At 39.0% G+C, this 25688-nt stretch overlaps 1 protein-coding gene across 4 annotated transcripts in view; it reads right to left on the reverse strand.

Moving 5' to 3' along the window:
* LOC148384838 (leucine-rich repeat and fibronectin type-III domain-containing protein 2) overlaps positions 1–25688 on the reverse strand; it is a 94204-nt gene that overhangs the window by 13919 nt on the left and 54597 nt on the right. For 2 of the 4 annotated variants that reach the window (XM_088400683.1, XM_088400684.1), the window contains 2 exons: positions 12705–12764; positions 3159–3272 (listed from right to left, as the gene is read on the reverse strand). The gene's annotated coding sequence lies outside the window, so the exon portion shown is untranslated. The remainder of the gene's footprint in view (positions 1–3158; positions 3273–12704; positions 12765–25688) is intronic. The other 2 variants (XM_088400685.1, XM_088400687.1) reach the window with 1 other exon arrangement.

A 25688-nucleotide genomic window follows, 5' to 3' on the forward strand; every position in this document is an offset into this window, starting at 1 on the left:
ATATATTGCATACAAATGCCCTCAGTCAAAGCCCAAACCCACACAAACACTTTTATCACTCCTCCACTTCGCGCACAAACAAAGCGCCGAGCATCTTTCTGCAAGCGTGTCACCCACTGTAACTGCTGTGCAGAGGTGTAATCTCATTTTCCACAAGGCTCTTGCTATTGCCCATGAGAAAAGTCTTCATCCAATTCACACATGGTGATTATGCAGCGCATGAGACTTCTGTGGTCACTTGTGCAGCCAGCAGCGGCGGCCGGTTCAGAGAGCATCAACAGATAGGACGACGCGCATGGTTGTTAACGCTGCAGATAACATTTGCCGTGCTCGCGAGGAAGCTGGCTGATTTCTGCTTATTGACTTTTCGTACTATCCAGTAGAAGCCAGATTTTAATAGTGATAATCAGACGTGGGCATTCTCACCCAGTGACAGACTGTCCGACCATCCATCACCAATTTTCTTTTTGTGTATAATTTGCAACATTGTTGATGATATTTTATCTTATCAAAGAGATTAAAAACAAATGCACAACATTGGCATTTATTTTCACAGGCCCTATTCCCTCTCCAGAAGACAAAAAAAAACCTCAAACCCTGAAACATTGTCAACTGCATCATATTTGTCTATTTTATATGACCACGTTCAATTTAGAAACAGTTAGAGAGTTACATAAATAGATTTGAAGTTGAAATCCAGGAAATAGCTCCAGTAAAAGGAGTACTCGATGATAAAATGACCTCAAATTGAGTTTGGTGAAAGGCAGATGGGCATCACCATGAAAGCTCCATTTCTACCTTCATTTCTTTTTTTTTTTTTAGCTCTCACTGATAATGTGTGGGAGTCTCAGTGACCTTGACAATCCACCATGAAGCAATAAAGCCGTTGTATAGACTTTGTTTAGGTCTCACTTATTTTATTACCGACAAAAAGTATCATGGGGGAACAACAACCCCCGTCAGGCTTAAAAGTAGCCACAGTTCAAATTAATCACGTAAGATTATACTTCATCTTCTGTTGAGTCTTGCTTCATTTTTTTGTACAAACGCTGTCATCTGTTTCATTGACATCTAGCAAGAAAAAATAATTGATCACTGTCTTATTTTAGCAGATGAGGCAGACGGGAAATGACATTTTCTGAAACAGAGCACGCCGGTTTGAATCATAATTAAGATCAACAAAGCCCTCTGAAATCTTTCAGACGCCATTGGCAACTTCAATTACCATGCCACCACTTTCCGCTGTAAATGCATAAAAAATGCATTACGATATGATAAACAAGAAGCGGTCAAAGTAGTCCGTCTCACAATTGGATAATAATGTCATATGAACTGGTACAGTCTCATCACATCAGCAAGTTTCACAGTCTCATTACAATTGCCCTAGCTCAAACCACAAGCGCACTTAATATGATTTCTATGATATAAATGTCCAAATTCTGATCGTAAAGCTCCTTTGTGTGGCACGGACGCGCTATACTGTTAATAGCATTACCCACAATGCAACCAAGGCATTTTCTAAAATGATTTTCTTAAATATTAATCAGCCAAAGCAGAGTTTTAATTAGCGCAAATATTCTCAAGAGCTTTTATGGAGGCAGCACTAAAATCATTCGGCTTAATTATCTGTAAATAAATGAATTAATCAGTCGGGAGTTTGGCTTCTTCCCCCAGGTACCACACTAGTAAATGATGATTTTTATAAGTGCATTTTGGGTTCTGTGCGTTCCCCTGAACCGGAACAGTTTTTGGAAGACCTTTTTTTTGTCAGGTACATCAAGCACGATTTCTCATAACTGTTACCGTAGAGCATTTCATTCCTTTTAATTGTGCTGTAGCCGCTTTATAATACATGATATATATTTTACATTTGAGCTTTACTGCATTGTTAAAATAAAGCGGTAGTACTGCTCTTCACAACTATTTTATTGGAGCTGGTTAGACAGAGACAAGTGCATTGCTCAGGAAATGTAAAATGCCTGTAAGTTACTGAAATGTATAATAGAACGTTTGAGAGTTTATATAAATTCATTCATAAACACATAATAAATAAATAAACAAACAAATAAATAAGTGTTTTTTTTTTTAAAGTGAGACATCTGAAATCTTACAGTGAGAAATAAGTGAAGACTGTTTTTGGCAATGTTTTCCTGTTTTGATGGTATCATTGAAATGAGAAGGTAACGGTTGGTAGCCACCTTTTCCGATTTTCTGGTAAGCAATCAAGTCTATATTGGATCACTCCCAGGGGGAAAACCCTGGAGGTGGTCAACACCTACCTGACACGTTTGAACAATATCAACACAATTTCCCGGGCAAATTGCATTTTATCTTTCCACCAACTGTCCCACTCATTGTAATCCATTTTTTCCTCCTGAGGTACGGCACCGACTTGCTACTGCCTACTCGAAGCCCTTATCTGTTTTTCTTCCTCCAGAAAGTAAATTTGAAACAAGCAGGGATCATTTCAATGTCACACCAGCTTTGTCCCTTTGATAAAAGAAGACAATAAGGCCTGCAGTGACAGCAGTAAATGGTGCCAATTTTCCTCACAGAAAGGGCTGATGGATAGAAGAAGAAGGGAAAGAGTCTGGGCAAATGGCTTAAGACCCTAATCCAACTTTGTATATCAGAATACGTTGGCTTTTGCCGAGTTTTTCACCCACTCACTGATTTGTATCATTTAATCGGGCTAGACAAAAGTACAATGGCATGTAAGAGGATTAGATTAAGAGTGTCACATTTCAGTAAAGTCGAATTTGTTTTGTTTTATGGGGATAAAGCATGTATGTTGTGTTCAACGGAACAACATTTATTGGCATACACACTCGATTGGGTGTCTGACATGTTTTGATAGAATACTGACATGAACTAATAAAATATCTAATGATATTGTTTGAATGAAAAAAGTCACTGAAACCGAGAACGAAATGTATTCCGTCCTCCTTTCCAATTCACGGTGCAATTCGACTCCCCAATTATCCCAACACGAGCTGATATAAGTCTAATTATACAACAAAGGCTAACCATTGGCAAATGCCATGTATATATACACACAAGTCTCGACAAAACATCCATTTGGCCACGACCAATATGATAAGTGACGTATAAACGATTTTGCAAGAAAGTATGTATGAAGGCTTCTGCTCGATACTCACAGTGATCGTAACTTGTTTGCTCTACTCAAGTATCCAGAGACATATTGGTGATGTCAAAGTTGGAGGCAGATTCGGTTCCTTGTCTTGGTCAAAGTCACACTTCTACTGGGTCACCTGAAAGAGGAAAAAGGGCAGGGGAGAATTGAAATACACTCTCATGGAATCATCAAGCAACAAAGCAATGATGAGGAAAATAAAAACCTGAAACCTTCTTCCAAAGACGGCCAGTCCCTGTAAATTGAAACTGCTGTGTAATTTTTGACTCCCCCTCCCCCTGTGACACGTTTCTGTGATAGCAGCACAGACCATACATTGTGGGATAATTCCCGAGCCAAGCCTTCACAAGTAAGCAAGCAATGCATCCTTGGTTTCATCTATCTGACAAGAACAACATCCACCCACCCGGATGTGCATGCTTGATTTGCCCTAATGAGAAATGGCCCACGTAGTAATAAACAATTTCACGAGCAGGTGAATGAGTTTGCTGGTGGTCAAGGACACGACACGGCGCGAGGAGTGAAAATGATGTTATCACCTTGAACAGCAATTGATCTTCCATTGTTGTTGCACAATTACAGAAATCGCACTGATCCAAGCAACATATACTGTAGTTCCAATGCAATGTGCGAATACAAATGATCATTTCACCTTTTATAATTATTACACTCCAGTCGGGTCCTTTGGTTGTAGTGGTTAGCTTTTGCCAAGTGTGTGCATATCGTGGAAACTTAATGGGATTCCAGAGGCTGCAAGCTGCATTTCTCTTGGCACTTCAGCCAAAGCCCAAAGTGCCTGATGGCAAGCTTCACATATTGTTTAAGTGCAAAGAGGCATGAAGCTGTAAAAGTTGAACCACTTTCCAGACAGTTACAATTTCACACTGTGTAATTGAGACGTAGCTGTCGGCATAGTACAAGTCAAATACTGTAGGTCATCAATAGCTGTCACTCTGGATTATGGTCAGTGTGATGGAGCCAAACATGGCACATAGGAGATAAGGTTTCCCCCAATTGTGCGACAACACGATGTTCCGAAATTCCTTATTAGCTCTTTGTATTGTATCCACAAGATCGTCTGCAGTTGTAAAAGCAAAATCCTACAAATTTTGAAGCTGGCATAATGTGAGACTACATGCTTGGACAGGACTTTTGTCAATAGCGTTTAAGAGTGGAATGCCCCTCATTAGTCTGAGGTGCACTCCTAAAAGATAACATTTAATATGCAGCAAAGGCTGACTTTGTCTTGCCTTTCACAACTATCGGCGCTCGGCACAGGACATGCATATTCTAATTTTGTCATTATTATGCCGACTAGTGCAGCAACTTAAATCATCAGATCATCAAAGGACTGGTGTAATGTTCCTCTCAATCAGATCCAATCTCTCTTGGCAAACAGACCCCTCACGATAACTTGGCAGGCTGCTGCATATACCTTGACTCCGTCTGTCGAAAGGGATTTGCAGATGAGCTTTCACCGAGGTTGGTGGTCAGCCCTGCTCTTTGCTTGTTTTTTTTGTTTTTTTGTCTGCAATAAGTGCTGAGTCGGGGGTTGTGCATGTCTCATTGAATGGCATTGATTGATGCATGGATACGCATTCATAAATAGACAATTAAAATCAATAAAGGTGATGAACTAATTTTATTCCGTGAAGCTACGACTAAATTAGGTCAAGGAAAGGGTGGATTGCAGCCATGAAGGAATTCAACAACGTCAGTCTCAAAAGTACACAAGCTGAGTTTTGTTTCACGGGGACTGTTCATGATTTTATTTATTGATTTTTCTTTTTCCTCTTACTACTGTATATTGCTTTTTTAATGGGAAAAGGTTTCAACTCAACTCAACTTGATTTATAGAGTGCTATAAAAAAACAACAGCTGCATACAAAGTGTTATACATAAAGTATAAATCAGACAGCTAAAAACAAATACATTAAAACAAATTCATAACACAAAAAGAGTCAAATCAATAAAACACTAAAACAAGGCTGCGTCTCATGCTGAGCGGAAAGCCAATGAAAACGCGTCAAGACAACTTTTAAGATGGAGACAGAGGCGCTTTGCCCAACGTTTAACGGAAGGTCAGTCAACAAAGAGGGGAAAAGCTCCATCCTCACTGAGGCCATGCTTAGTTTAGACAAATTAAAAATCTACAAAATATATGCATCAATTCTCATTCAGCAATCTCTTGCGCACTCAGGGGTGAGAGAACAATCTTTATTTATTCAGAGCACACAGCGGGATGGTTTGATTTAAAGCATACTATATCATCTTGAGCTGATTTTGAACAAGTTTGTTTTTGACTTCCAGAGAGCAGCCATACAAGGGCTGAATACAAATGCACAGCGCACTTGTCACATTTAGGGTGAACGCATGTTCACTTTTACATCCATTCCACTTCACAATTTTGTTGGTCCAGCACATAAAATATCAACAACAACAAAACACTCGAGTTCAAAAAAAGTTCAAAGTGGATATAAAGCCATATTCTGCCTGCAATCAAACTTCACTATTTCTCCTGTGTCTACGAAATGGCATACATGTTTAAACAAACAAGGATGTAAATGGATGTGTTCAGTATAGCATTGCTACATGCATAATCTATGTTGTGCAAGAACAAGCCATTAAACCACATTCTTGTGGTTGGGGAACTTGTTTTTTTCTGTTTTTAGGCCAGCATGCAGAAGAAGAAGACAGTATGCGGGCTGATGAAGCCCGTGCTGTGGTCGCGTCTATCTTTAGCTCTGCAGCAGCTCGTGGAAGCCATTGTTGGGCATTTGCCATGTCATTTATCTCTGTGCTTGACACACATTAACTAGGGAATGGAAACAAACAACTGATTCAGAAGTAAAGTCAAAGAGAGCAAAAATGGTGCCTCCCTTAGGTGAGTAAATGCCATATTTTTGGGAATAAATACTTGGTAGACTCAAGTTTAAAAAGCACGTTTAAATAAATATGCCAATTTTAGATAAAAACAAAAAGTTTTCATCCCGTGTTGACTTCCTGGAACTGGAGTTTTCAATGCCACTGGCCTTATCTCAGCAGCAAAGTGCTTCAGTGCGACAGGCAGCCACCCGATTGTGCTTCTTGTCAGGGTTAATCAGAAAAGAAGAGGGAAGTTGACACATTTTTTATGCTTGACATCTCAAAATATTTATTTGAGAACTGTGTGGGTCAAAATGATTCCCCCCCCCTCCTCCTCAACCTTGAAAAGTAAGTTAAAGCATTCTGTCAACAGCTGTCCATCAAGCACATGTTCCTAATGCATCATGACGGACACAAATGCACACACGCACAAGCTCTAAATTGCTGTCTTGTAAATGTGTAACTGGAAGCTTCAAATATTTCAATACTGCGTGTGCCCGGCAAATGGCTCAAACAGAAAATAGAAGAACAAATGATTATTCCATATAATATCAGTCATTATGATTAATAATATAATTATATAACATATATAGTCAATCCTAATTATAATTATATAATTATTCCATTGCACAACAAACATATTCATCTTATGAAATGAACAAAGGCTTACTGTAGTTTCCTTTTGTGATTTTCTAGACATTGTTCCTCAAGTGCAGGTCAAACTATAGCGACAGATCTTTTTAGATACATTAAATGGGACCTCATAAAAAAGATTGGGAGAAAACAGAAGAAGTGATCCATCAATTTAATGTTCATTATTGGAGCCAAAAATACGAGATCATTTTTAGAGAAGCTTGTAATTTCCCATTAAGATGCAGTCCTTCACACTACAAAGCCTAAGCACCATATTTAATCTCTGACAGTCCCAGGCAATAGCAAGCAATAGCAAATCATCTCACAACACAGAGCTTATTTGATTGTGCAGATACGTGATATAGGCTGAACGTTGAGGCTTGATCAAAAGCAGAACCGGCATGGCTGGCTGCATCATCACTGATTAGGAGCGCTGATATTTTCAGCAGTATATTTTCAAATGATTGGAAACAAGTTAGCGGAAGGACTCGCTGCATATGCGACGAGACCGACTTCTCTGGTCGGCTCAGGTGCTTGACGGGCTTCTACTTTTACGGGTCAAACTAACTTGTGCCTTTTTCTCTATCAACCTGAGAGCTGGGCCCAGATGGCTGAAGAACTCAGCCACGATTTAAAAGCATGCAAAGGAAAAGTTAAACATTGAGTGAAAAGATGGGCTGAAGATTGATAAAGGACTTGTTTGTTTCCTATACACTATGCATATTGTGAAAGCAGCTATTATATAGCAGAAGTTCCCAAAGGAGGAAGTGATGAGAAAACCGGGCCAATTATATTTTTAGCCTCAGCTCACAGAGAGTTGCGTTGTTGAAGCCAATGAAAAACTGTTCCACATTTGCATGAGCTGATGTTTGGTAGTCTGACATCAAGTGTGTCATCTTTTAATGAGGTGCAGAAAAAAAACTCCATTGGTTTATCAATGATGCTTTGATCAATAAAACAAAGTGTTCTTACATTCCAACAAAAGCCAGCTGCATACATTTTGATGTTTGACTGCAAATTCCAAAAGCCATTTCATTTAACCAGTAAACAAATATATTATATATTATTATTATTATAGAATAAAGATTGCTTGATTTCATTTTTCTACTGAAGAATTGTTTTATCGGTCTGACTTACATAACTCAAGAGAACAAACAAATATTTGACTATACCTCTCAAGCTAATGCTTGTCAGTCAAAAAGGTTGTGTGGGCAGAATGCAGTCATTGCTAATGCATGCACTCAGCACTACATATGCTCTTAATTACTCCCTTGCAACAAAGACATGTAGACAAATAATTGATTGCTGGAATTAGACTGAGTCTACTAGTATCTAGTAAGCGCTGGCACCTTGTGTAATTAGCAATGGACAAGCCTTGGGCTTTTAATGGGCTAACTATTGAGTGAACAATAAAGGTGGGGAGAAAATAAACCCACTATTATTTCGATCATCACACTTAAATCAAGGATATGTAAGATAAGGTGGCACATTCAAAATTGCGACATAGTGCAGCTCATTATTTTACTTGTTTAATATTATGGAACAGGATGCTGTATTATAATGAGTGGGAGGGAGTGCATACAACCTATTGTCAAGAACATTTCTAAGGTTGTATGAAAGAAGTATTGGTGAATGCAGCCAGCCTACACAAAACAAAACTGCCCTCAGTTTTGGTCAGTGCATTGATTTCTGCTCTATGTACTTATTTACTGCACTGTTAAGTAAAGACTAGGTGGACAACGCACATAGAAAAATGTTGATGGCCGCTGAGGTAAACATGTTTTGAAAAAAGATGCAGACAAAAAAAGCTGAATTGCTTTGATGCACAAATACATTTGCAGCATGTCTTTGGCCTGCAGTAAATCAATCTCCAACGATAAAGGAAAGGAATAATAAACGGCAAATTCAGAGAATGTGAATTTCCAAGGAGTGTTGCCTGGTTACAAAGAAATGTGTTGCTCATTTCCAGTTTTCTTCCCAGTGAATATTATTTTTATCCCGCCATGATTGGAGAGCCCGCAATCAATGATTATTTCTAAGACCTGTCAAATCACTGTCTGTACTAAAATACTGACAGGGCCATGCTGTGCACAGGCTTGTCCATCCATATGTCCGTCCGTCCATATTTAAAGTGATTCTCCTTTATCATTATTATTAATTATTATTATTATGATTAAGTTTCTCTGAGGTCTCTCCCACATTGTTTTTCTTTCTGCCAGGCTCAGCCACAGGAACTAATATGTTTTGAGGGATGATGCATGCCCCCCCCCCTCCTCCCCTCCGTTTTGACCTCCCGAAGCCATTTCCTCGCTGCTAAGTGGGCCGTCATCAAAGGATATTCAATTACTGAATCCTCTGAGCCAGCAGAGCAGTGGCAGTGAATGCTTTTGGCATTCTAAGTCAGCTGGCAAGGAGAATTCTGCATCACAATAATCCTTTGCCCTGACAAGGTGATAAAGATAAAAACAAAAGTGGAAGTACGACACTATCTCAAAGGCCAGTCAATTAATAATGGACCACATGAGCCCCTTCGTGTTACAGACACTGACTGACTGACTGACTGAAGCATAATAAAGCATCCATTTCATGAGCCTTTTGTACATACTCTGATTTTAATGTTAATACTTGTACTAGCATTAGTTCCTATTTATGTAAATTAGTGTCATCAAGCATGCACTGCAGATGCATACATACTTGCTCATTATTCTAAAGCTGACTTATAAGCAATTCTCAAGAACAAGCTAGTAGTTGGAAAATCAGTAACAAATTCCATTTCAACGAGGAACATCTGTGCTATCTCCGTTTAAAGAATCCCCAAATAGTGCAGTTGTGACCGTTGCAGCCTTTAAAGCTCTTGTACAAAGCCTGCAAGATTGCTACCCATTGATATGATCAAAGAATGCAATACCGGCATTTACTGCTTTCCATGCCATCGTTTAGGGCTGTGGTTAGCTCAAAAACAACATGAACATACCTTGTGAATCTCTGATTAATTAAAAAAAAAAAAAGAAATCACATATACCTCTTTTTGCAGCCTGGGACAAAAATAGTGCTGGCTATCAGATGAGAAACACAACAGGACCAACTGCCTCAGCAATTGTCGCAAGACTAAGAAACAACACCTTTGATTAAAGAGCTGACACTCAGTATCATATGAGGCGGGGGAAAAAAACAAAAAACAAACACATTTTCACAGGACCACCTGGACGAGCAAAATATTCTTGATGACGCGAGACTAAAATTTAACTGCAACTGAACTTTCATCCATGGGACTTTTTCTATGGTTCCATCTGCCGTGTTGACAGTTTTGGGACAAGTTTAATAATAGAGATTGAGGTAGGCATTCATAGAATTTAGCATCCACACATTTTCTCAAAGCTCAGAAAGATGAGGCACAAAAGTGCAGCACTGTGACAGTTTTACAAAGCACTTTTTACATGATCTGCAAAAAATGCAGGGATTGTTTGACTGTCGCGTTTGATTGATTTCAAACAACTTAATGTTCTTGGGTCACTTCTAAAGTAAAAGGAAGTTTTCAACATTTTCAATAGAGCTCGTCTTCAAATCCTAGCTCTTCTGAAAATATGTCTGCAGAAGGAACAAAGCATCTGTGTATTGTTCAGAGAAATTGGCGGGATACCTAATTTCATAACAGCGAGTCGTATTTACTTCTGCTGCAGAATGTACCATTTTGGCCTTTAAGTTACATTTTGCACTCCACAATCCAACCAGTTAGGTCATTGAGATGATTGTATTGTATTTTATTGACACTATAACAGCATGTCCACCAGAAGAGCCGCATTCCCTTTTATTGATTTTGTGTATTGATGTTGTATGCTGGCAATCTATAAATAAAAAGCAATATATCAATATTTCATCTCACCAAAATATGACTACGTCCTTCCTTAACACAAAAAAGATAATGTGTGTGGCATTTATGAAATAAAAATCAAAGTATTAAGACAGGCTATCATGTTTGGGGGAGCTAATTAAGACAGTGGCTTTGACAAAATCACAGCGGAAAATTGATTTGAGCTTAAAAATAAATGACAATGTGGGACAATCAGTCCACTGAGGGTTCCACTTGACTCCACAATGTGACATGGAAAGATCTTATCAATTTTGCATTTTCCATTGTGGATGATGTCGCTGTTGTAAGAGAGCATCTTTTGTTTAGCATATCAAATGTGTTCTTCCCTTCAGGCAGGACTGTTTCTTGGCAAACAAAAGGAGTAATCAAACATGTCAGCTAAACACAGCACCCACACACACCTCTTGTCAGCTAGTCCCCAAATACCTATTTTCTTCTGTTCTAATAATAAAGACTATCGACAGAGCTTGTGTTTGTGTTTATAGCATCCATGAGACTGAATGCAATTTTTGGAGGTATTTTTTTTTTTAAAAATGTTCACTTATGCCAGTAATGTATCACCAGTGAGTTTCTTACATGTTAGGTAAAAAAAATCAGGTAAATTCATTTCCTATTCAAAGTTGCAAAAGCACTCCACTGTGCTGGGAAGATCTCATTTGATTGATTCATAGATTGCTTCACAAATAACTGGTTCTGATGCAACATGTTATAAAAGAGTGTAATGGGATTCAAGTGAGTAATGAAATGGTAAGGTCAAAATAAATTGAGAGCTTTTTTTTTTCTTCAAGATGCATAGTGAGAATGTTGAATTAACGGGCCTTTTATCTACTTTTGAGTAGCTTTGATTAAAGCAGCTTGTCAAAGCTGATACAATTTAAACAAAATGTTTTCTAATGAATCAAAAGTATACGTACAAGTACCTGCCTGAATATAAATGAGATCTAAAAATGAATGTTTAAACTGGAACACCTGGAAGCCATCAATTCAGCTGAAATGTGTTTAAGATTTGCTACAGCACAGACAACACATGGCCAGTGTGATCACACATTCCCATCAGACCAATTAACAGTCTTGAAGTTTGTGATTTCATTTCAGCCAATTACTCTGCGGTTAGCAAATGCGCTTAGCCAAAGTAAAGCTGTCAAAATCTGACCCCGGTTTTCACCAGTGGTTTCGCCTTTGCCTAAGCATCTTGTCACAATTTGCTTGTATTGTGTAACTCGTAGTAATGACTCGGATCTGAGTCCCAAAGACACCGACAAACCCAGTAAAAATAATAATAATAATAATCACAACACATTTATCTCTGCAGCCAAAGTTTTCTTGCAAATAGTCAGGTCAGTACACCAATTCCATAATGGCATTTTGTGTCATAACCCTAACTCTTCTAAATGCTATTACACAATTATATAACGTCAATGGTGAGTGAGTCTCTCGCCACATTGGGGCTGTGTGATGCACCGAGTATAATTGGCAGTACTCTGTGAAGGTCACAATTGGCGCTCACTTTTTTTGCAATTAACCCAGTTTCTTTGCGAGGCTGCAATCTGTGGGGAAGCAATTAAAATCAGTTCTCCTCCCAACTGAGAAAAGTTGGATGGATAAAAAGTAGACATTTGTTTGATACATGCTATGCAAGCACCTAAATGAAGCAAAAAAAACCCAAAAAGTACAAAAAAATATTTGCAAAATCTCAAATATAAAAACATTGCCAAATATAAATGGTCCAGGTTTCTTCAGACTCCAAGAAAATGAATGCTGGAGCACTAAAGTGCAAATGTGAACATAAACTTCTGTTACAGGCTCATTTTTCAAATGCCACTGCAGCTGAGATCTCGCCTCTTACTGAATAGTTGAAGAGAATAAAAGGATTTTCTGCCAAACATGGAATAAATCAAGTGCGCATTATTGCAAATAATAAATACATTGACCTTAGTTTTGGGCAACACTTCAAGCTATCTATGGCCTCCTGAAGCATACTGTTTATTAAATCTCATGGCGTCTGAGGGATGGGGTGGATCAAACCATTTTTGAGGCAAACCATGAGCAAGATACTGTACTTTAGTTGATAAAACAAGATTTGGATGGTTTTAAACACAGAAGATACTGTAAATACAGAATATACGTGTGTATATATAGTCAGCCTGACTCACTGACTGTATGTATGCAGTATGCACTGACCTTGACAAGTCTCTGTGTACTGAAGAAGAAGTAATGCACCTCATCAGTTCACTCTCAAACCTGTAAGAAAACATGGAGGAGAGAAGCAGAGAATAAGAAGTGGTCACAGTGTCACATGCAATCCTCGTCCTTTAAGAGGGAATGCGGGATATGGATGCTCAAGCTCTGGCGCTTGGATTCCTTTTCACCGCGAGTGTTATGTTGCAATACTGTAGTCAGGTCTGTGGATGAAGTTAGCATTTGAAAGGAAAGCTACACTAACAACTCGAAAGAAGGCAAAATGGGAAAACACACAGTCTGTTGATGTCGATGGAAAGGAAGTCCAGTTTGGTGCACGTTCCATTAAGAATAAAGATGCCACTGCACTTCTATAAATCAAATTCCAAACCCACAACAACTGTGAGCACGCATATATTATTATGAATTATTATTGCTCAATTGTTGCAGCAACACTTTTGCACGTTGTATGCCTTCATTTTGTTGTTTAATACTAATGAGCATTGTCATTAGTGAAGCAGTTTCGCAGCAAATGAGCCAGAATTTAATTGATGCTACATGAGCGGAAAATAAATACGCCTCGTGTCGAAATCGCAAGTTCCTTGGAGTCGCTCCAAGTGACAATAGTCAGCTCTTGGCCAGGGATGGCACTACACCGGCCTCGCTCTTGGCGCTGAAGAGTCTGAGAGTGCCCATGCAGACCCCTTTGAGAGCTGCAGCACAATGTTAACTGCTAAGCAGCAGCCTAAAGGTGAGGATGCTTCACATTGCAAACGGCTCCTCCATTCTAGCGCATTGCGTATATTGGTTGCAGTCTAATTCATACGTGAACGTGTCTGCTGCATCGGGACCGTAATCCTCCGACTACAAGGCTTTACAAATAAAAGGGATGTGTTAATTGGCAGAAAAAATAATGACGTGTTAAACAAAGGTGGCATTAAGTCGTTAACGCTCTGATTTTCCTACAATTACAATATTATACTGTTTATGTGAAGATATGGCGCTAAGTACTTTCTTTAGGATCAAAAGATTGACGATTAGAAACTTGCTGCAGACAAAATGAGCAGAGGAGAGGGAAAAAAAAATCAGGATACAATTCATGACCAAATTATGAAAATAGGGCATGGTTGTTGGAGTGCTGCCCGTTTCCTTGTGACTAATGAATAGGAAACCTTGAGCAAGTCAACTCCCGGAGACCTCTTCCATCTCTCCTGCTCTGTCTATACCATACTGGTTTACATGCAAATTGTAAAGTGAATGAACTAATTAAAAATCCTCTACAGGCATAATTATGTTTTAGTGGTACACTTTTTCATCTAACTGGTGGATTGGATCTCATTATCTTGTGTCTAATATTCTGAGTCTGTCTGATACGAAACAGCAGACTAGAATATTTGTTACTTCAGCTTGAACTGGGGGTTGCATGGCTTCAGATTTCTTTCACTTTATCAATCTTATTACACAGATCCAATGTACAAAGAGCATTAAATAACAAAAAATGTGTGGGGAAAAAAAAAAACAGAAAAATGAGCAAAACACTGCTAATTCTAAGGCGCCATATTTGAAATCCACACTAATTCATTAAAGCTTTGCATTCAGATATAGAAAAGGATTGAAATAAATTAAGGCGAGTGAATAATTCCGCTCAGTTCATGAGATGCTCCAAAACCTCACTGCGGCCATAAATTGACCAAAGTATGTACAACCCTACTTTGAACCAGGTTTTATCTGAATATGATAAGTGAGGGCAGCAGCAATTTGGCTTACTTGTCTTTTTGGTCAGGTGCCTGCAGTGTACATGGCACAAGTACTCGCAAGCGTCACTTGGAGAGCTGTAGCAATTATTGCATGACACCACCATCCATTGCTGTTCTCCCACAAATTCATAATTTATGACACATCCTTGTTTTTGCCTCCGGGGACCTGAATGCTATTATCCTACTCAAGAGAAATCTGATTCAGCAGCCCCGATCTCAGTGGCTTCTTTGAAGGCTGCGTTCTTCAAGTGCTCTTCTCCACTTGCTTTAATGCATCAAACTGCATCAGCTGACAACCGGTGAGTTGGGGCATCACCGACTATCTTTTTCACCCAAGATGGCAACTGTGAAGTTTTGACAGAAAATAAGCAATGTGCTAAAGTATTTTTTGAAATTGAAACTCAAATTACCAAACACTCTCGGCGGCTATTCTTTTCAATCGTTCATAAGACTTGACAATTTATATTGTGTTTATTGTACATCGAGGATGCTATTATTGTTGATACATATTTTTGCAACCCAACACTCCTAATTATGCTTCAGTTTTCTTCTTTTCTTCCTTCTCTTTAACTAGGAATTGCTGCTGACCAACTCAATAATGGGAACAAGCCGGATAGTCACTAGATGGATGGACATACTTTAGACTGAATAATAAGATGCTCATTAAAGGAGCTCTATTATAAAGGGGGGTGTCAAAAATGAACTAGCCCATTATTTTAGGAATAATAATAAAGTTTTAGGAGTTACTGCATATTACCTTGACTGCCTTGAGGCTTTCAGTTAGCACCTTAGCACCTCAAAGGTTAATTGCATACGAGTCACTGAATTAGACTAAGTAAGAACTCATTATCTCACCATGCAAGAAAATTATCATTGATAGACTATTCTGTATTTGCTTTGTTCAGCCGCTACGTATATCCTAACCTTAAGATTAGATTCAAGTATGAATTGCGTTTTCAAAAGCAGCAAATGTTGCCTTCTCGGTAGGGCTCGTTTAAAATGACCTTGCGACCTGGAAAATCACTAATACTGTTGCCAAACATTTTGTGCACTTTTGTGACCTTGATTGTTGTACCAAACCATAAAGTAGGACATCTATAGACTAAAAACAAACAGACTCAAACATACTATATGTGAAGTGGCATATTCGTCTGAGCCACCTAAACGTAAATAGTGTGCCACCCGCATACAACTGAATTCTATATGCGGATCGCGACACTGAAGGAAGGGACATGGAATGCATTCTTGGAAAATAAAGTCAAGCCACATGACCTGTGGAAATGTTCATTCAACCACTGCCAGCTGTGGCAACTAAATGGAAAAGTCCCAGCATGCATTCAAAACAACACAAACAACATGATGAAAGTCGCCAGTGAACACACAGAAAGAAAGCCAAATCTATTCCTACACTTTTATTCCCATTTGCCACCACGGAATTGTTCTACTGCAGCGTCACAATATAAACAATGAATTTGCTGTTGTGCAGATTCTCATTTTTATCACAGAGTAGCTGCAACACAAGTAGCGTTGAGGGCACGATGAACATGTTTAATATTTAAAAATGTCAGCCTAAACTCCTTTCAGATACTATTATTGGGAAAATGCATTTGTATCACACGTCAGACAGGAGGACAATCTGATAAGATATAAGCTATTCGGGCCGTTAATGCTCTTGGTCAGGAAGGCGTAAAAATCAGGACAAATACAGTCTAATTATCTTTATATGTATTTATGTGCCTAAGGCAAAGTTTCACATGCCACTGATCATATGTTCATAGGATCATAATGGACAGTGTATAGGGATTTTTTCCCTTTTTTCTGCTAAACTATTACACCAGTGCCTCTTGGATTGTATTACTGTTTTGGGCGACCTAATGGTAAGCTCCAAAATTGCTTTAAGACATTGGGTCATTCCCGACAGTTTGCAATCTGTTTTACAGAAGGTGCAGCAAGCGACTGTTTTTAAATGAACACATTAAGTGCGAGCTGAGGTCCCCTTTTGAGTGAATTCTCTTGCATTTAAATCATGCTCTCTATTCTCCACGTACTGTAGCCATGCTAATCTTTCAATTACACCACCAAACCAGTACTAGCATGCACTTTGGTGATGATGTGTGATGAGTTTAATGTGATTCTCATGTTCTTGCCAAAAAGATACAGAACCATTTGGATCATGCATACCATACACCTTGTGGAAGTGCATAGAGAGCCAATGGCTGCAATCATGTGCTAATGGCTTAATGGATGTTTTTTTTCCACATCCCTAAGCAGAAAGGTGTTGACGTGTCACGTCACGGGTGCAAAGCAGAAAGCATTTCAAAACCACTGCTGGCTCACCGGTCCAATGATCAAAGGGTCAGTCAATCAATTGCCCGCTGTCCAAGTCTCCTTGGGCAAGACACTCTGAATTGCCGCTCCAAAGAGTTCAAAACCAAAATCAGTTCATTTGGATTGAAGAGATGTCTATTTTTGTTTCTATTCACAAATGGATATGAGATCCATACCATCTGGTGTGGCTTTTTCACATAGCACCCCCCCAATCATACTTACACAACAAAGTATAACACCACCATATTGGCTTGCTGTCACTCTCCACGTGAGGTTTAAGTCATGTGTCTAGCTCTCCTTATTAAGCTAATTCAAGGCTTTACCCAATGACAGGCTGTAAATCCAAAGCTTAAGAACACTATGCGGTAGACTCGGAGAATGAGGTGAATCTTCTTTGTGATGCCTCAAAAAAAGGATTGCCGCAGCCCTCAATAAGGCACTCGTTCAGAATTGCAGCTTTCAGAGATAGATAGATAGATAGATAGATAGATAGATAGATAGATAGATAGATAGATAGATAGATAGATAGATAGATAGATAGATAGATAGATAGATAGATAGATAGATAGATAGATAGATAGATAGATAGATAGATAGATAGATAGATAGATAATTGACTTCTTGTGTTTCATCTATTATTTAAACCACAGAGCCAGAAATAGAGCCATTTGAAGATGCTGTACGGTTTGTTTGCGCTGATGACAAGAGCAAAAAAACAACATCAAAACACACCTTTGCAAATATGAGTTTGAACAGGTCTGACGCTTTGCTCATAGAATAAACCCAATCAGAGAAGCGCTGAATCCAAGCAATGAGCAGCACACACTTTGTTAGTAGGTCTGACTCACATGTTACACAATCATCACCCAGTGACACTCTTAGCTTACAAGCTCATCCTATTGTTGCACAAGCAAACATTTCTATAATCCCGTATCACCAACTATGGGACTCCGAATCCTTGACTTGACCTTTACAGTGGAAAGCGAGTACTGTATTTTCTCTTCTGATTCACATTCCACAAGCACATGAGATGAGTGACGGATTAAACATACACCAGCGATCTCTGGTAGAGGCAATGCCAAGCAACAAATTCCTGGCCAGCGATGTGTGTATCCCTCAAGGCTCAACTATTTGAGACATCATTTTTTTAAACTTCAATTTGACATATGCTGATGCCAAGAGAGTGACCAGAAACAAGCCAGGCCGTATACAGCAGCCAGAGTTAAAAAAAAAAAAAAAAATGAAAGAAATCACATTTCCTACTCACTAATAAATGAACCCTCCATTATGGCTGCATGTACTCTATTTATTTTGACATATCTAATAAGAACTTTTAATGTTCATGAATGAGATGATTATCTGTCCTGCAAGAGATTTTTGTATGTATTATTATTGCCTATGCACAATTTGTTCCAAGTCTGTGCTTGCAAATATTTTTCTCATCAAAATGAATGGAAATTAGCATAGTGGACGCAGCCAGAGCAGCGACACATTCCATTCCTTCCTAATCGCACAATCACTTGCATATTTCATTTTCTTGGAAGCCACACTGAGGTCTAATTAGAACTGTATAAAAAAACAACAACAACGTTTTGTAAAGATCATATCTGTATGTGAAATATGTGATGCACAGCGGTTCACGCTGTGCGAGAGAAAACACAAGAGTGCATTCCGTGTAGATTCTGCCACTGAAACATGGTTTGGGATCCGAGGCGATATTTATCTGAAAATGTTGTTCAGAAATAGATTTGCTTGCCATAGGGATTCCACTGCCCTCGGTTTAGCCTTGACGTATGATTTTGTCTGAACCATGCCTATATCTCAAAACATTCATGTTAAATCACCTTTCCCCATTTAAAATAATGGACATGTAATTAATCTGTTGACCTAAAACATCCAAAATGTGTCTTTTTGCACCATAAAAAGTCAATAAGGGGAAGAAAAAAAAGATGTTATAATGCATTTCACATCATGATTTCATGATGGCGCATCTTGAGGCTTTTAATTGACTATATTCAGGTATAGTTTGTAAATAGAAGCGAGACCCTCTTTTGCAAAGGAAGCTTTTATCTCTTTAATCAAGTTGCAATCACTTAGAGGCTTCTTTATGACCTCATAATAGTGAAACGTTAAGCGAAGGCAGTCCGCTATTTCTTGAGACCTTGTTAAACGTTAGCTGTCACGTCATTTATTTTAGAGAGCAGAAAAGTTTTAAAACTTTAAAATCAGGATTCAATTAAAGTGTCATCGTCTGATTGACGTCGACTGTAAAGCGTACTTTCGGACAAGAGCCACGCTGGAGCCATAAGGGTTATATATTCTGGCAGCTAACCATTTTACTCTGCTTTCAATCACTTTATGATGAAAAGCTTCCAGTCAATTCAAAATTTGAGTAAAACGTCGCTGACACTCAGTGTCAAAACCTGAGCCAATCCTCATAAAAAAATAAATTTGCTTTCAAAGAATGAGAGCGGGTTATGATCCATTGGCTTTATTAATGACTCATGAGATGATGTTAATTTGGCACAGTCAAATCGGTAAGGCTTCTCCATTGTTTTTGGTACATGTTTTCCCAATCCACAAAAGCTTGATTATTTATAAGCGCTTGTAGGTGGGCTACAATAACCAAGCGGCATGCTGGGAGAGTGGACAGATGACAGTTGTCAAGCAAGTGGCGCGGTGAAAAGTGGCTTGGGGTTTTATTTATTGAGCCGTATGCAGCATTGAGCAAGTCAATATATTTTTTTCATTGCATGGACACCAACACAATACACTTTCCTCCACCTAATGTAAATGCCACAAACACCGGCATCCTGAATTGCAGCAAACCAGCGTGTCGTGGAGAACTGCAATGGGAGCGGATAAAGTTACATGCGGCTAAGAAAGAATGTCCTTTGTATACTTACTGGCCTAATTAAAGTGAAAGAACCTAGCAGCAGTTTCCGTATGCATTCGAACGGGAGGTCACGCACCTCGAGAAATGGAGGTGCGGAGGAAAATCAATAGGAAACAAGAGAATGTGGAGAATGCAGACTTCTGCAGAGGCATTTGGTACCTGGAAAATCAATAAGTCAATCACTGAGTCCCTTAATGGCTAAAAGGAGCTGTGCTTTCATTGAGATTTGGACTGGAATCTTCCTGGCTATGGTCTAGTCTAGTCGGGGGCGTGACTATGCAACTATAGCCAATGATGTTTTCTGTGTCCAGTAAAGATGAATGCATTCATGACCAGACAGAACAAACTGTGCACGTTGATCACAGACCTGCGCTGATCTCACAAAAATCCTTTTACAGACTGATCTTTTGAATGTATTATTTGAAATACTCTCGACTTAATTTCCCCTAAACTTCAATTCCACACAATTGTAAGGGATATTTTTTTGCATGACCTTTTTTTCTGCAGCAATCTTCTTTGAAGCTTTTTGCCTCCAGTCTACTTTTGCCACTTATTGAGCAGCTAATAGAAAAGACAATATTTTGTCTGGCAAGAAGCCATCCATCCAGTTAAAGTAATGGCTGTAGGGGGACGTGCTCTTCAACTGACATATTTATGGCGTTGAGGGAAATATGCTCTGTAAAGTTTACTACCAGACAAATTTATGATGATGTGGATATTTTTCATCATTACACAAGCCATTATCTCCTAATAGAAAGCACTTTGAAACCTATAGATGCCTACAGACTCTCACCATTTCCAACAAGTACAGTGAAAAGTTTGACAGCCGTGCAACTGAGAACCAAACTAACGCTTATAGGAGTCATCGAACAAACAGAAGTCTAACCAAAATCTCATCAATGCACTTGTGTTTCGCTAACAATGCTGTCGTTCTTATTTGAATATTTCCCTCCCATGTGAATTTTCAACCAATATCTCAACTTCTTTCTGTCTCACTGTGACTCAGCCATCCCCAAAGAAAGCGCAGCGGGAGACTTCTTCAAAAACGACTTTTCAAGCTGCAGTTTTGTTAAAGGTTGTCAGAACTTGGTGATGAGCACTATGCATGGCTGTCTGCTCTAGATTGTTGCATGCCTAAGGAGAGAAAACAAAAGAAAAAGCCATTCAGCGCAAGAGGTTTGTGCCGCGCGTCCCAGCGTGCTCACTCATTTAGCCCGCAGCAAGCTTCCTGTTTGACCCGATAACTACTGCTCATAATAGCACCTGACAAGTGGCCCTTCCAACAATAGGCTGGAATTGCGTGTTCTGCTAACATCATTGTATTCAGCAGAAAATTAAAGGAGCCACAGCAACTTTTTGACAGGTAACCTTCCAGCACTTTGGATTAAAAAAAAGTTTTTCTTTATTAAAGTTAGCAAAAGTAAGCAAAAGTACTGGTTCATATGTTCAAGTTATTCAGGGTATCAGGAATTAGCCCTCTACCTGAATTCTTAAATTCGATGTACAATTGCATGTCAGATTTTTGTACCTAAATTGTATTATTTATTTTTTGTCATCGTTTATAATCTTTGATGTCCTTTTCCCAGGTTTGCTTTCATCATTTTAAATTGAGATTTTTCTTTTGGTCATGATGGTGAAACTTAAGAGTTGACTTTTCTTTTTACTTGAGCATGGATGGAGAGCATTCTTCCATCAAGCATTTGTAACAATGCAGCTCTACTTTAAAAAGCCTGGCATGATTCGCCTCCACAGGGGCTGCATCCATTTCAGGTGCCCCCGACCTACTCAGAGGTCAAGTGGGCCCCCAACAGAGCCCAGGGCTACAAACTGCAGGCGGAATATTGTCAAACATGGAAGACATCTGTGCAGATAAATAAGAGAACCTTCTTGATCTGAAGAAATTGCACATTCCCAAACTGTGACTTTAAAAATGTGCTACTTTATAAAGGACACAAATGTACAGACAGAAACCATGAAATTAAAAATTTGCTTGCTGGCTACCTTGATCCGGCAATGTCGGATATAGGAACCAAAATAATGCTTTTGTGTGTGTGTCTAATATCCATATGTCCACAATCCATTATCCATATCCATCGTGACGTGCCAAGTGTATTGACACAGAGAAAGACAATGCAAGGCATATGCAAAATAAACAATGAAAGACAAAGCGCAACATCAACAGCTGCGCTTTTGCCCTATAACAGCTTTGATCTCATAAACAAACAACATTAGCATAAATTGGAACGTACCAATATTCTTGGGTTTATCTACACTGCAACAAAGACTTGCATAGTCCAGATTAATGCATGGCATTCTGGCTTGACACTTTTAAATCGTGTGCTTTTGTATTTCCATTATCGCCGCCCCCGTTCCATTAAAGCAGCCATTCCTAATCTTTTCCGTGTTTTGCATATGTAAAAACACATTGAATGCTTTGTATTTTTTTTGTTTAAAGATGTCAGATATCTAATCTGATTTGAATAAATTTGAATAAAATTGTAATTTATACTTAATTCGAAAAATATCTAACTGTCCTAGTTCCTCCATACAAAATGTTGTTTTCCACTGACTCTCAAACTCCCATCAAGCTAAATTTCACTTGCCAAAAAGCTCACTTAGAGGCATGTTTTCATAAATAAACAGCTAATGTAATATTTATTTGTTGCATTTTCTACTTGATAGGGACCAGACCATCCAGAGATTTGTATACAAGCAATTAAAGATAATTTTCCATAAGTAGCCTTTAATCTTGTTCTCATTTTTATTTTATGATGAAACTTTGCCCACCACTAAAACAAAGATAATCAAAGACATTTGCAAATATAAATCACCGGTATGATTTCATTTGCTATAAGGTATTTAAAAAAAAAATCAAGTAATTGTAGGGGTGATTTTTTCTCAAGCAATGAGGCGGTGTTGGTAATGCTGTCTTTAGTTTGCAAATTGACGGCATCAGGTGGATTCTTCTTTCCTTCAACGTAATATTTCTGTCTAAAAATATCTAATCAAACTAGCTGTGGATTTGTAACATCTTTATACAGAATTGAAAGGTGAGAGAATGGAGCTCTTCTCAAATGAGGAGTAATCCCACATGGATTGCACCTGCTCATTAAACTCAATGATGCATATGGAGTTTTTCTTATTGTCAGGCATCAGGTATCACATAAAAGGTAAAAGGCAGCGCGCTCACCCGCTGGATCTCACGAACATTCTGCCATACTGACAGTGTTGTTTCCAAAAGTCTCCAGGCTGGAATAATGACTGCACCTTTGCAGATGACAGAGAGTCGACAAATTGTTCCGTCTTAATGGTGTTCCGAGGCTTTTTGAGGGCAACCTGCAGCCCCCTCAAGCGCTGCGCAACATTTTTTTTATAAGGATAAAAAATGTTTTAAGCACACCCATCTGTTGCCATGCTAAAGTTTCACCATTTTTTGTTACAAGGACTTTCAAATGTACCTGTACCTCTGCTTGAGCCGTACTAATATGCTTTGTCCATTGTTTTTTCTTTTCTTGTGAGCACACACAGAATCGGGGGAAACACATCCAGCACAATAAAAGAGATGCTCCCATTATTCTCGTCTTATTTGTTTTATTTTGCAATAAACTCGATCTCCTATCGAGCAGTGTGTTCAATTTTATCGAGCACCGGCTTGTGCTATTCATGTCCTTATAAAGCAATACGATGTGCGTCACGCGCCTTCAAGAGCTTTTATATCATAACATTGGGAGTGTTGCTCATAAACTTTATGACTGAAATATCCTAGGCCCATGAGTGGAGGGGAGCAATTTTTCGCAAGTGGATTCACATTACTATCCAAAGCAAGTCTAAAATAAATAAAAAAATACAAGAAACATTTGTGTGGAAAAGGCTAGATAGACACTAGAGGCTGATCAGCCTTTAGTATGGCAGAATGTCACTCTTGTCAAAATACTAAAATGATCCATTAATGTCCCAAGAAAGAATTCCATGTGACAGATGCGGTCATTGCTTGGGCTTCTGGCAGATGTCACGGCCAAGCGCCATTAAATACAGTGCATCGCAAGCTTCGTCGTGACCAATCTTGCCATCATGTTGTCATCCATAATGTCTGGCTTTGCTGCAGCCTCGAAGAAAAATAACTCCTTTGATCATATTTTGTGAATTCATTTACAATGCAAACTATGGAACTGCACTAAGGACAATGTCACAGACGCAGTTTGCGATCTGAGCATGTTGAGCGCATTAAAAAAAACTAGCAAGCATATATGGCGCAAATGATTGGTAAAATTGCTACATATTCATGAGCCTCCAGGAAGGAGTCCAGCACTGTAGAGTAAAAACGTGACGAATATGCCCAGTGTGCTTTATTGTTAAACATTCCAAAGGTGACTCATGTTGGCTTTCTCAAGAAAAGTCCACACAACATATTGAAACACTGACCTGCTAGAGATTCTATTTACTCAGATAGTGAAAGCACACCCACAGAGACGTCGTGGACATATTACAGCTATCATCCGTGTGACTCCTCGAGTCCTTCCTTGAGTTGTGCTCCTCAGCCACAGCTCAGCATTTCTTTTAAAGCGCCTGGCGATTGCCGACCAAGACTTAAAGTGGATCATTCTGAATCTTTCTTTTTCTGTTCCTTTGCCAGTTCTGACTGCCTTTTGTGAGACCTTTGAACATTGTTGTACAAATGATGACTCATCACCTTCGGATGCAACATAGTGGAGGATGAAACGTGACGCTTATCTTGTGTAGTAACGAGAGGTTATGCATTGTCTCAGTTTGCTGTATATTATTCGAAGCATTCAGAAATTGCAGCTCAGCAGGAAAATATTCATGCGGAGAGAGGAATGCCAATTTATGAATGCCTTCTACTGCTGGCATGGCTGATTTTCCATGGAGGGTCACAAATGCTCACTATTGAGATATTTGCGGCGCTGACAATCAATCAGTTCCTGTCATGATGATCTTTTATTGTCAAGAGTCACTGCACATAGCATGTCTTGAGAAAAATGATGCAGCCACTCATCCTGAAAACAGAATTTTTCAGCCTTTTTTCACCATAGCTGTTTTCTCACATTAAGCTCCTCTGGCGCAGTGGGGGAAGCAAGCACTGAAAGTCCAAGGCACCCTGGATATTGGAGAATTTCCAACAATACCGCTTACATTTGAGCTATTCGGGAAAAGGATAAAAAGTCCATTATGTTTACGCAATAATGCTGACATGTCAAACTAGGCCTAAGCGATAAACAGTAACGGCTATTTCTGTCAGTGGCCTCGTCTATTTGTAAGGCAAACATTTGCCTATTAGATGTGATAAAATGTCAAATATCCAACTCCCGAGGCAGGATTCAGTGTCTGAGCACTTTTCGCAGTCCAATGCTGTGGCGAGTATTAGCTCTTTTACTATCGATTTAGTGTTTTGCACCTTGTGATGTGGTGGGAAACTTTGGAAGGGGCTAACAGTGATTTTCTTCGCCCTGTTAATCGAAGTCAAGCTCACAAATTGAGCAGCCTGCTAGTAATACACATCAAGATTTGGGTGAAAAAAAAATTTCAGCGGCTTCTGGACTCAACTGGGGTTTAATGTGTCGAGGTGCTGCTCTCATTTGAGTTGTTAGGGACAAAACACAGGTACTATTTCCTTATTTTTCACCATATTCACAGTAAAGCCAAGGGCTATTTGGCCTCAATTACCTTTGACGGGCCCTCTGTTTTTCTTCTCACTTCATGAACCGATTCCCTTCAATTTCAACAAATGGTTCTTGTCTCACTCCACTTAAAACAAAAAGGACAAAGGATCGATTTGTTTTCCCATTCTCTTCGAGCGGCATGGTGCATGACAACATTTTGGTCAAATAAACAACGCAACAAATATTATTCCACATACTTCAATTTGGGTGACAACACTGAAAGAGGAAAATGCACATTTGCTTTCTCCAGGTTTTCCTCCGAATGAATAATACTTGATTTTGTAGAATATAATCAACGGACTCATTTTACAGCACATCTCAAATCTGC

The sequence above is a fragment of the Syngnathus floridae genome, chromosome 16 (genome assembly GCF_059516105.1).
Source record: "Syngnathus floridae isolate MCC-2025c chromosome 16, RoL_Sflo_1.0, whole genome shotgun sequence".
Lineage (NCBI taxonomy): Eukaryota > Metazoa > Chordata > Actinopteri > Syngnathiformes > Syngnathidae > Syngnathus > Syngnathus floridae.